The following is a 12414-nucleotide window of genomic DNA, read 5'->3' as shown; positions in this document are numbered from 1 at the left end:
TTGCCACATGTTACCTCACTGAATCCTCTGAAGTTATGAGGAAGGAACTGTTTGTATCCCCATTTTTCAGATGAGCTCCGGAAGGTTAGACTCTCTCGAGGTCATGGAGCTAGTAGCCAAGCCAGGTTTGTTCTGAGCTAGTTTGGAGCCCAGGCAGGCAATTCCAGAATTTTCATTTTTAATCACTAGACCAGAAATTTGTTGCAAGGGCAGACACGGACCCTAGTGTTTAGTGGTTTTCAGCAGCGGCAGTGCTGGCACTCAGGGTGGGACAATTCTTCACTGTGTGATTGTCCCAGGCGTGACCGACCGCTGGCCCCATCCACTAAATGCCAGCAGTGACCCTCTGGCTCTTGTGACAAGAAAACACCCCTGCTGTTTCTAGTGCCCTCTAGAGTGGCAGTGCTCCCCTCCCCCATGCCCACTGAGGGCAGAGTGATGGCTGCTGGCCTGAGAACTCTTTCAGGCACATCGTGTCAGCTCTTGTGTCCAGTTACAGAGCCTCACTTCAGTCTCCCAACTCGGCCACATGTGTACTGTGTGACCTGTAGGTAAGTCACTTCACCTCTCCTGCCTCAGTCTCTTCATCTGGAAAATGGGTTGATAACATTTTTTTTTATCAAGCACAGGCTGTGCTTGGGAGGATTGAATGTGTTGTGGAAAAGTTCAGAATTGTGCCCAGCATTAGTAAGCACACATTCATTCCACAGACATTAAGTGCCTGCTGTGTGCACGGCCCTGTCAGAGACGAGATGCCTACAGAGGTGGACAATGAGCCCTGGCTCTGATGATCATTGTTTTACACATGGAGACCGGAGGCCTGGAGAGGTGAATCCCTTTATAGATACAATCATTAACAATTGTATTCGCTTCTGATTGCTGCTGTACAAATTTCCACGAACTTAGTGGCTTAAAGCAACAGGGCTTTCAGACTGCCTACTGTGGAGGGGCGAGGGTGGCAGAAGCAGACAAGCTGAAGCTCTGATCTGTGGCCAGAGGTTGGGGTGGGAGGTGACATCATCCCCGAGATGGGCCCCGGGCAAAGAGCAGGTCTGAGGAATATGCTGAGGTTATTAGGACATGGACCCTGTATTAGTTTCCTGGGGCTGCAGTGACAAATGACCACAAACTGGATGGCTTAAAAGAAATGGATTCCCTTACGGATCTGGAGGCCACACATCTGAGATCAAAGCGTAGGCAGGGCGGTGCTCCCTCCGAAAGTTCTAGGGGAAGGTCCATCCTTGCCTCTTCCAGCTTCTGGTGGCTCCTGACATTCTTTGGCTTGTGGCTACATCGCTTCAGTCTCTGCCTCTGTCTTCATATGGCCTCCTCTATGTCTGCATCTTCTCCTCTTCTGTCTTAGAGACACTTGGCATTGGATTGAGGGGCCACCAGGATAATCCAGGATGATCTATGTTATATCTTAATTATATCTGCAAAGACCCTTTTTCCAAGTAAGGTCACGTTCACAGGCTCCAGGACATGGACATACCTTTTGGGGGGGCCACCATCAACCCACTAGAGTGAGTGTTAGCCATCGGGGGTCAACCAGAAAAGGCAACCAGGAGGCCTCTGGAAATGCAGACCTGAGGCTCAGAGAAGGATACAGAGAGTCTTTGCTTATTCATGTGTTCAACAAATGTCTCTTGGGCACCTACTATGTGCCAGGCACTGTTTTAGTGCTAGGGGATACAGCAATGAGCAGGACAAATCACTGCCCTCAGGGAACTCACTCAGGCAGAGTGACGGCTGCTAGCCTGAGAACTCTGCCAGGCACATCGTGTCAGCTCTTGTGTGCCGTTACAGAGCCTCACTTCAGTCTCCCAACTTGTCCTGAGGGTGACAGGGTAACGCATAAATAAGTCCACATCCATATGTCAGGAAGTGAGGAGACAAAGCAGAGCGAGGTGGGGAGGGAAGCCTGGCAGAGGGCACTGCTGTTCTGGATGGATGGTCAGGAAGGCCTCTCTGGAGGAGGTGACATTTGAGCTGAGACTGAAGAAGGTGAGAGTGAGCCGTGGGGAATTTTAGGGAAAGAGTATTCCAAGCGGAGGGAACAGCAAGTACAAAGGCCCCGAGGCAGAACATGCAAGGATTCCAGCATGGCTGGAACAGAGTGAGCAAAAGGGAGAGAAGAGGCGATGTGTTCAGAAAATAGTGGGGCTGGGGGTAGAAGCTGGAAGACCGATAGGGGCCAGGCCAGCTGTGGGAAGGACACTGGGTATATTCTGTGTGAAGCAAAAGCCATGGGAAAGGGTTTTTGTTTGGAGGGTTTAGGGGAGGGTGGTAGCAGTTTTTTTGAAACACACACTGTACATTCACCCATTTAAAGTGTACAGTTTAGTTGTTGTTAGTATATTCACAGTTGTGTTACCATCATCACAATCAATTTTAAAACATTTTTATCACCCCCCAAAGAAATCTGTACATTGAGCTATATCACCCCTCAATCCCTCCATCCCCTCCCCGCTAGGTAATCTTCTAATCCACTAATGTACTTTGTGTCTCTGTGGATTTGCCCGTTCTAGACACTTCCTAGATACGGAATCATACAATGTGTGGGGCACAGGAATGTTTTGAGCTGCGGGGGGATGATGATCTGTCAGATATGACACTGGGAAGTCCAGGGTGGGAGCCGGGAGGCCGGTGAGGAGGTGATTACAATGATCCAGGTAAGATGTGACGCTGGCCTGGGCCAAGGTGGGGGTGAGGCAATGGAGACAGAAGTGATCAGATTCTGCACACATTTTGAGGGTGGAATCAGTAGCACTTGCTGACAATTTGATGTAGAGTGGGAGAGAAAGAAAGGATCACTCCTGATTTTACAATCTGAGTGTCTGGAAGACTAGAATCTCCTTTTCCAGAGCAAGAAGATGGTGGGAGAAATTGGTCAAATTTGAGCTCTTGGGCCTCCCAGGGGCGATGCTGTGGAGGCAGAGTTTACTTGGGTCTGGAGCTCAGCAGAGAGGTCCAGGTCAGAGGTAAGACATTTAGAAGCCACCAGAACACTGATGGTATTTACCTCTGTGAGGTCAGCAGAGATCACCGAGGGAGTAGGAGCAGGAAAGAGAGAGATCTGCAGACTGAGATCAGGAGAAAAGAGAACTCAGAAAATGAAACAGAGAAAGAACAGCCAATGAGAAAGAGGGAAAAGCCTCTAGCGCAGCATCCTTGAATCGAGAGAAAGTGTGCTCAGGAGGACAGAGTAGTCACGTGTTAAATGCTGATCACTGTAATTGATCAACATTGTGATCACTGCACTCAAACTAACTAGGTAATTCGTTTAAACTACCTAATGTGGGCGGCCGGTTTGCTCAGTGGTTAGAGCGCAGTGCTCATAACACCAAGGTCGCAGGTTCGATTCCCACATGGGCCAGGGAGCTGCGCCCTCCACAACTCGATTGAAAACAATGACTTGATATGAAGCTGATGGGTCCTGGAAAAACACACTGTTCCCCAATATTCCCCAATAAAAAAAGATCGGGGAAAAAACTACCTAATGCAACAAGCGCGCAGAATAACAAACTCCTGTATTGCCGTATTGCTTGCTGGTGGGAACTGGAAAACAGTTTGGCAGGTTTTTATAAAATTAAACATTACCCTTGTTTTATGACTCAAGCAATCTCACTCCTTCTTGTTTAACGCAGAGAAATAAAATGTATGTACACAATCTCTATGTGAATCCAAAGAAATGAAAACTTAACAAAAAACTTGTACACCAGTGTTTGTAGGAGTATTATTCCTAACTGCCAGAAGGGGGAGACAACCAGTTGCCTATTAACTGATGACGGATAAAGAAGACATACCATAGCCACGCCATGGAATAGCTCTCAGCCACACAAAGGAATGAAGCGCTGATCCCTGCCACAACATGAATGAACCTTGAAACGTGCTAAGTGAAAGAAACCAGACACAAAAGGCCACACATAGTATGTCATTTCATTTACAGTATATGAAATCCATTGGGACGGAAAGTAGACCAGTGGTTGCCAGGGACTGAGTTGAAAGGGGGAGGAACGGAGAGTCACTGCTTTACACATATGAGGTTTCCTTTTTGGGAGCTGGATAGGGACAAGAGTTGTGCAACCTAGTGAATATATAGGAAAATGACTGAATACACACTTTACAAAGGTGATTTTTGTGGTATGTGAATATACCTCAACTTAAAAAAGAAGAAAAGCAAAGCTTCTGAGTGGTCAGAAAAGAAAAGGGCTAAGAATGGCCACTAGATTTGGTAGGGTGGGGGTGGGGGTCAGCGAGGACAGAGGCAGGGCTGGTGGAGTGGTGATGGTGAAATCGATCAGAGTGGCTTCTGGGGAGTCTGGGGGAGAAGAACGGGACACAAGCCCTGATGAGCACCTTGGAGGAAGTATTGCCATGAAGACAGAGAAAGGGCAGTAGCTGGAGTGGGGTGTGGAACCAAGGAGATGGGGGGAGTTGTTTTTTTAAATGGACAATATCATAGCATTTTTATGCTGATGGTAACAGTGAAACCAGCAAGGGGGAAACTGAAGATGCAGGAAAGTGTGTGGGGAGGATGGGGTGTTTCTGGGCAGGTGGGAGAGCGTCAGCTTACTCCCAGTAACAGCTGGGAAGGCAGGGTGAGTGGGCCTCCGGGCCGGTGGGGGTGGTGATAGCAGCTCGTGGCTGTTCTTTCTCTGGTGGTTTCCATCTTTTCGGTGACATGGGAAGCCAGGCCATTGGCTGGGAGGGAAAAGGCTGCTGTCTCCTTGAGACCACAGAGGGTGGTGGAGCCTGGGAGGTGGAGTCCACCTGCCTCTTCCACTCCACTTCAGCCAGTTGTTGTCACGTGGAAGTGTGGGCCCGATAGGGCTACATCTCCTGACTTCTCAAGAGACATTGACAACCTAGCATTTTTTGAGTGTGAAGTCTTCTCATGGTTTAATGTTTTCTTTAAACAAAAAAAAATGTTTTTTAACACACAGGGGTCAAAGAAATATGCCCAATTGCCAGGTTGAGCCCTTGGTCACATGTTCGTAACTCCTGGAGCAAGTGGACTAAAGCACAGGCCAGAGTCAGTTCTGGGCTTTTGAAGAGGTCCAGTGTTTACGTCGGGGACAGAGAGGAACCTGAGAAAGCCACCAAGAAGGAAGCGCAGCAGGTTCTAAGTTTTTAAAAGCATAATCCCATTTAATCTTCATAATGATTCTGAGACGTAGCTATGGGCATTAACATCGCCATTCCTAGTATGATCCCCTCTTTGCAAATAAGGAAACTCAGGATCAGAGAGGGAAGACCATTTGCCCAAGGACACACAGTGATTAGATGGGACTAGAACCCAGATTTCTAGAATGCTGGAGCCAGGATGTTTGCATTCACATTAAAGGGACAGATATTTGAGAGGGGTCCCTCCCAAAGTTAAGAAAAGAAGCAAGAAATAGTTTCAGAGACAGAGTGAAATTTATATTTAATGCAATTCTGAAACCGGAGGCCAAACGAGTCCGGGGCTCGTGCTGCCTGCACCGCTCAGCCAATAGACCGACACAGGAGTTGGGTCATAGAATAAGCGTTTATTATCAGAGCACCGGTGGTCTGAGAAGACAGTGGGATCACACCTCAAAAAGCTGCCTTTACATTCTCAGAGTGGTTGGAAATATCTGAGGGAAAATCTAGGCGCTCCTCCAGAGGCTCCGTGATAGTTTCAGGGGTCCGCATAGATAGTTTCAGGGGTCCTCTGGCCACGTGATTCTCTGGTGGAGTCAGGAACCCAGGAACAATGATGGGATTTAGACTGGAAAGAATGCTAGACCATAGAGATTGTGATAAATATGCCTCAGGGTATTAATCATAAGTTTCAGGGTAATTTTCTAAAACAGGGAACTGGGTGGGACAGGGGACGTGCTGAGTTCAAGCCACAGGGGGTTGATCTATTGTTAAGCTATAGGTAGGTCAAGGAAAGGTGAAGCCGGGGACTTGGAGAAGCCTCTGCTATGGGGGTGCCAACACCCCCTGTTTCAATTCCACTCAATAGCCACCCCCCCAAAAAAAAGATCTTTCCAAATTTAACAAGCTGATTGTCAAGTTTATATGGTGTTATGGGTTGAATTGTGTCCCTCTAGAAAAGATATGTTAGAGTCTTAACCCCCAGGACTTCAGAATGGGACTTCGTTTGGAGATTGGATCTTTACCAAGGTAATCAAGTTAAAATGAGGTCACTAAAGTTTATGGCTCAACTAATAGGACTGGTGTGCTTTAAGAAGGGGAAGTTTGGCCACAGAGACAGATGGCTCAGAAGAAAAAGGAAGTGAAGAGACTCAGGGAGAATTTGGCCATCTGTAAACCAAGGAACAGATTCTCCCTCGCAGCCCTCAGAAGAAACCAATCCTGCTGATACCTTGATCTTGGACTTCTAGCCTCCAGAACTGAGTTGAGACAGTTTGTTTCTGTTGTTTAAACCACTCTGTGGACTTTCTTATAGCAGCCCTAGTAAACCAACACATGTGGGAAAATAACGCTACAAGGAAAAACAAGATAATTTTGAGGACGAATATGAGAGGGCTAACTCAGGCAGAAATCAAGGTCATTATTATTCAGTATGGCGAATTAGAGACCATGGTATTTGCATCAGTTAACAAAAAAGCACAGAGAACCCGGGAACAGACCTGCACATCCATGGACATTTGATAGGCGACAGAGATAATGGGAAAAGGATGCAGGTTATCCACATGGGGTGAGACGTGGGATCTCTACCTCACACCATACACAAAAGTCACCCCCAGGGGGATCAAAGCTTTAATGAAGCAAGACAAAATGTTGAGAAGAAAATACGGGCAAATAGTTTTATGACTTTGGGGTCAAGAAGAATTGCTGCATTAAAAATGATCTTAATTCAGATTTTGAAAGATATTTCATTCCTATGTTCAATAGGTACAAAAATGGATACAGTAAAAAAAAAAAAAAAAAAAAAAGCACGCCCCTCAATCTTTACCCCTCAATCAACTGGTATAACCAATTTCTTGTTATATTTCCAGAGGTATATTATGCATAGAGAAGCGATACGAACACACACACCATCTCCCCTTCCACTGTTTTCATGTTAATGGTGGCATATTGACAACACAATTTTCTTAACTTGGAGATGACTCCAAAGGAGTATGTCAAGAACTTCCTTATTCCCTTTTATGGTGGTATTTGTAGAGAAGGATATTTTAGATTACAAAAAGCACTAATCATAAAAGAAAAGCCTGCATTGCAAGTAAATCCTCTGGACATCAAAAGAGACCATAACATAAAATTAAAAGAGGAGCCACAGGTTGTGAGAAGACATTTGCAACGCATGTAACAGTGATTCTTAGCCACAATATATAAAGAACTCCTAGAAATCAATAAGAAAAAGACAAACCACCAAATGAGAAAATGAACAAAAAGGGGAGGGGAAACAGCTTCAGAAGTCGTGGAAGATGGGGAAAGAGTCATACACGTCATACACAAGCAGACTACATCCAGCAACCTGAGTGAAGACACACCTGGCTGGAGGGCGTGGGAGCCTCATCTGCCTGTTTGAAAGTGAATTCAAGGTAGAGATGGGTGAGATTCTTTCTTTCTGGCCTGGGGAAGGGAGAGCCAGCCCAGCCCAGCCCAGCGGGAGAATGTGAGGTGAAAGATAAAGCTGCCTCCATGCCCAACACCTGCCTGCGTCTTGTCAAGGTTAGCCAGCTCAGCCCTGCTCTCTTTCCCTGTGAGGCACTCCGGCACTGGCTGACAACATCCTTGTGAATTGATACAGCCCAGGTCAGGCACTTCCTGTGTGTGGCTACATGCTAAACGCTTTGAGGAGCCGTTTTCCTTTTTTTTTTTCTAACAGGCTTGATTCACTTTATTTTTCTTGTATAAAATTATGTGGTGGTCACAGCTGGAGCCTGGGTCCTCTGCACAGAAACTCTGACGTGGGTCTTCACAAGACGGTCAGTGAATTCCTGATAGGGAGACTTGGTGAGCACGGTCTGTTTCCAGAGGTCGGGTAGCTGTAGGTCTTAGAGATGCATCAAAGTTGCCCAGGGTGGCAGTGCGGCCCTTGGCTAAAGTGTAACAGTCGTGGACACCAGCCATCAGCAGCAGCTTCTTGGGCACAGGGGCTGAGACGATGCCAGTGCCCCTGGGGGCGGGGGTGGGGAGGAGGCAGGCGTATCAGCACAGAGCCACAGCGGCCGTCACCTTGCCAGGGACAGTGTGGGCTTGCCGGTCTTGTTCCCCCAGTAGCCCCGCCGCACGGGCGATGGAGAGCTTGACCAGGATGTTGGCCCCACGGATGGCAGTGGCTACCTCCTTGGAGCACTTAACATCCAAACCCACATGTTGATCATAGTCCCGGATGGCGACAAATGCCTTGAACCAGGTCCTTTGGCCAGCGCGGGCCTGCTTTTACACCAGCATGATCTTCAAAACCTTGTCCTTGAAGGATGCCTCAGACCCCCTGATAGACTTGAGCTTCATGTTCTTACCAAGCAGCCCAACTTGGTGATGGGAATCCACTTCTCATCCTGGGCCTTGCTTGCCTCCAGGAGCTCCGTGGCCTTGACCTGGCCGCGACCCCAGCTCCAGACGCAGCGCAGCCTCCAGTTCCAGGGCCCTCTCGCAGCACGGCCATCATCTGCCATTTGGTGTTTACTCGAAGAAGAGGGAGTATGTACACGAAGAAGCCTATTTCCTTGAGCGGCGAAGAAACCACCATCCTTCCAGGCACTCAAGCTACAAACGTTGAAGGGATTCCTAACTCTCCTTTACTTTTCACACTCCACATCCCAGCCAGCAGGAAATCCTGTTTGCTTAACCCTTAAAATGTATTGAAAGTCCCACCTCCACAGCTACCATCCTGGTCCATTTCTTACCTAGACTGTTGCAGTCCAGTCACCTCTTTCTTCCCTTCCGCCCTTGCCCGGAGAGAAGTTCCCAGAACAGCTGCAGAATCTTTTTACATTAAGTGTATGAAGTCATTTCCCTCCTATGGCTCCCACCTCATTCAGCAGGCCCATGAGACCTCCACCCCCTCTCTAACCTTCTTCCCTTTGCTTACTCTCTTCCATCCACACTGGCCTCTTTGCTGTTCCCCTGCCTCAGGGCCTTTGCACGAATCCTCTCAAGAGCCCTAAAATGTCGGTGCTATGGCTGTTCTATTTTACAGAGGAGAGACTGAGGCACAGAGAGGTGAGATTGCCCACCCAAAGCCATCCAACTCTCATGAGTTCTTGCTGCAGGTCAGGCTCTGTACTGGACGTGCAGACTCTCAAATGAGGTCAAGGTTGTCTCTACTACTGGACAGGTGAGGGGCCTGAGGCTCAGAGAGGTGAGGTCACTTAGCTGTGGCCACACAGCCAGGAAGTGACAGATTTGGGACGGAAAGAGGTCTGTCGGCACCCATCCTCACACCTTTAGTTGCTGGAGAGTCTCAGTGCAAAAACCTGAGCTAGAAGACTGTGCATCCTCATTTCATTTGTTGTTGTTTTGAGCATTTTGTTGTTGTTGTTGTTATTGGCTAACTCTGTGCCCTCAAACCCCATCCAATGCCCACACCCACATTTATTTTAACGCAAATCCCAGACATGATATCATCCTTCCATCCTCTGGTATCCAGACAGCCTTAGAATCGCCGAATCTTTAGACATTAGAATCATAAAATTATGGACTTGTCAACCTCTGGAGGTGATACTGTGACCCCCTCGAAGCTGACTCACTTTGTGGAATTTATTATAGTTAGTGACCAACAGTGAGGCCACTGAAGCTGGAGGGCCTGGGTTTAAAGCCAGCTTGCCCGCTTACTGGCTGCACAGCCTCAGGAGATAGCCTCAGTTTTCCCATCTGTCAAATGAGGGAGGTAATAGCAGTTTCTACTTCACAGGGCTGTTGGGAGGTTCAAATAGGATAATATGAGTCAAAAACTTAGAACAGCACCTTCACGTAATGAAAGTTGGCAAATATTTGTCTTTGAGATTTCAAATACTCACCTCTTTGAGCTATAAAACTCCCAGTAATCAACCAACACAAACACCAGAGCATAATCCGCAGTGGCACTACCAGCAAAGATGACTAAACCAGTATTTTGGTACATATTTTGAAAATTGCCAAAATACCATTATTAATAAAATATTTTAGTATGAAAAAGAGAAAAATGGCATTTGATCTTCCTCATCTTCTCTGCTTTGTTTCAGACCTTAAGAGTCAAGCCCGATCCATCAGTGGAGGGATGGATAAACAAAACGTGGTCCATCTAGACAAGGAAATATTAATAGTATCCAGCCCTGAAAAGGAATGAAGTTCTACAACATGGATGAACCTTGAAAACATTCTGAGTGAAGGAATCCAGGCACAAAAGACAACATATTTATGATTCCATTTCTATGAAATGTCCAGAATAGGCAAATCTCTAAAGACAGAAAGCTGATTCATGGTTGCCAGAGGCTGGGGAAGGGGAGTTGGAGGGTGATGGTTGAAAGGTGTGGGGTTTCCTTTTGGGATCATGAAAATGTTCTAAAATTGATTGTGGTGATATTTGCACAACTCTGTGAATATATTAAAAACCATTCAATTGTACACTTTAAATGGATCCCAAAAAGTTATATGCTATGTGCTATGTGAATTCACTTATATAAAACATTCTTAACATGACAAAATTCTAGAAATGGAGAACAGATTGGTGGTTGCCAGGGGTTCAGGATGGGGTGGGAGTAAAAGAAAAGTAGGGGTGGCTATAAAAGAGCAACTGGAAGGATCCTTGGGATGGAAATGTTCTTGCCAATATCAATGTCAATATCCTGGTTGTGATATTGGACAACAGAGCCTCATTATTTGCGGATTCCATATTGAAAATAAATATGGTACTTTCATCAATACTCAGGACACTTGAGCAGTCATTCCCAGATGTGTACAGAGTGGCAAAAATTTGAGTTGCCCAACACACCATTCCCAGCTGGGGTCGAACAGGGTGACGCTCTGCCTTCTGGTTTCAACTCTCACACTGTAAACAAACGTGCTTTTCACTGTCTATTTCAGGGCCACATTTTTCACATTTTTGTGCTTTTTTTGTTGGTGATGTTGCTGTTTAAAATGGCCCACCAGCTTAGTGCTGAAGTGCTGTCCAGGGTTCCTGAGCACGAGAAGACTCTGATGTACCTTACAGAGAAAATACGCACTTTTTTTATACTTGTTAGATGAGCTTCGGTCAGGCAGGAGTTAACCTTGCTGCTGGCCGGAGTTCCATATGAGCGAATCTACAAAGTATGTTATACAAGGGGGTCTTGAAACCAAAACACAAATAAAATAAATCATATGTTGATGGGCCCATGAAAATGTTGTGACTGGAAGCTCGCAGGAACCTAACTCTGTACTTCCCCCGAGAAGCAGAGGTTAAGTATTCACTAACTCAGGGTTCCCGGCAACTTTATAGAACAGAACTGCCGTGAGGAAGGAGAATTGACTGTATTAGCGTTTTATAAGATGTTCCCATTGAGGGAAACTGAGCAAAGGGCAAACAAGATCTCTCTGTTTTAGTTCTTAAAATTGTACGTGAATCTACAATTATCTCAAAATAAAAAGTTTAATTAAAAAATAAAAAAAAAAAGGAAGGAGGGCTGAGCCTCCCTGATGAGCCAGGGAGAAATTTGTAAGGTTTTCAACAGTGGGAGGACGTGGTCAGAAATCTTTCTGAATGAGTGAGTCTGTTTCCATATGAAATTATGAAGCAGCCGGCAACTCTCTGGCTGCAGCTCAAGACATAAATGATTCAAATGTCACATTACCAAAAAATATCGCAGCACAAAAATGCCAGTATTTTGGTGATGAAAAATAACACGCTATCCTGCAATACTGGAAAGTGAGGAAGGGTTTGTGGGAACTTCTGATTTAATGCCGGTCGGTCAGAAGCACAGGTGACAACCTGGACTTGTGATTGGCATCTGCAGTGGGGTCAGACTTGCGGGACTGAGCCCCTAACCTCAGTTATCCCAGGTCCATAGTGTCAGAAGTGAGCTGAATTTGTAAGACACCCTACAAAGGAGAGAGAGTGATGGGGGAAGGCCTGGAAACTCTCCCCATCCAAAGGCAGGCAGGCCTGGGGTTGGGGAGCAGGGGAGGAACATGGGCCCAGATCTCACATTTTAGGGAGAGGGAAGAATACTGGCCGCCTTACTGTTCCTTGACAGCAGACGTGCTCCTTTGCCAGGACCTTTGCACATGCTATCCCACTGCTGGGACCTCTCTTGTCCTAGATAGCACCCTATCTTGCCCTCTCACCTCCTCCTTCAGGTTGGCCTTCACGGGCTCCCTTCTCCCCAGGCTGCACTTCCTCCACCCCCAGCACTGCCCCCCTCCCCGCCTCTTCCCCAGCTGCCCACCACTTAGGCTCTTGTGGCTCCCTGTGTATGTTACCGGTCAATTTCATTGCTGCCAGTCACCATCCAC

The 12414-nt window shown here is 46.8% G+C and overlaps 1 pseudogene; it reads right to left on the bottom strand.

Moving 5' to 3' along the window:
- Positions 1 to 7856: 7856 nt before the first annotated feature.
- On the bottom strand, positions 7857 to 8618 carry LOC117035216 (40S ribosomal protein S2-like; annotated as a pseudogene).
- Between the last annotated feature and the right edge of the window lie 3796 nt (positions 8619 to 12414).

Source organism: Rhinolophus ferrumequinum, chromosome 15 (assembly GCF_004115265.2).
Source record: "Rhinolophus ferrumequinum isolate MPI-CBG mRhiFer1 chromosome 15, mRhiFer1_v1.p, whole genome shotgun sequence".
Classification (NCBI taxonomy): domain Eukaryota; kingdom Metazoa; phylum Chordata; class Mammalia; order Chiroptera; family Rhinolophidae; genus Rhinolophus; species Rhinolophus ferrumequinum.
Note: the sequence above shows the minus strand (reverse complement) of the source record. Positions and strands in the feature narration are given on the sequence as shown.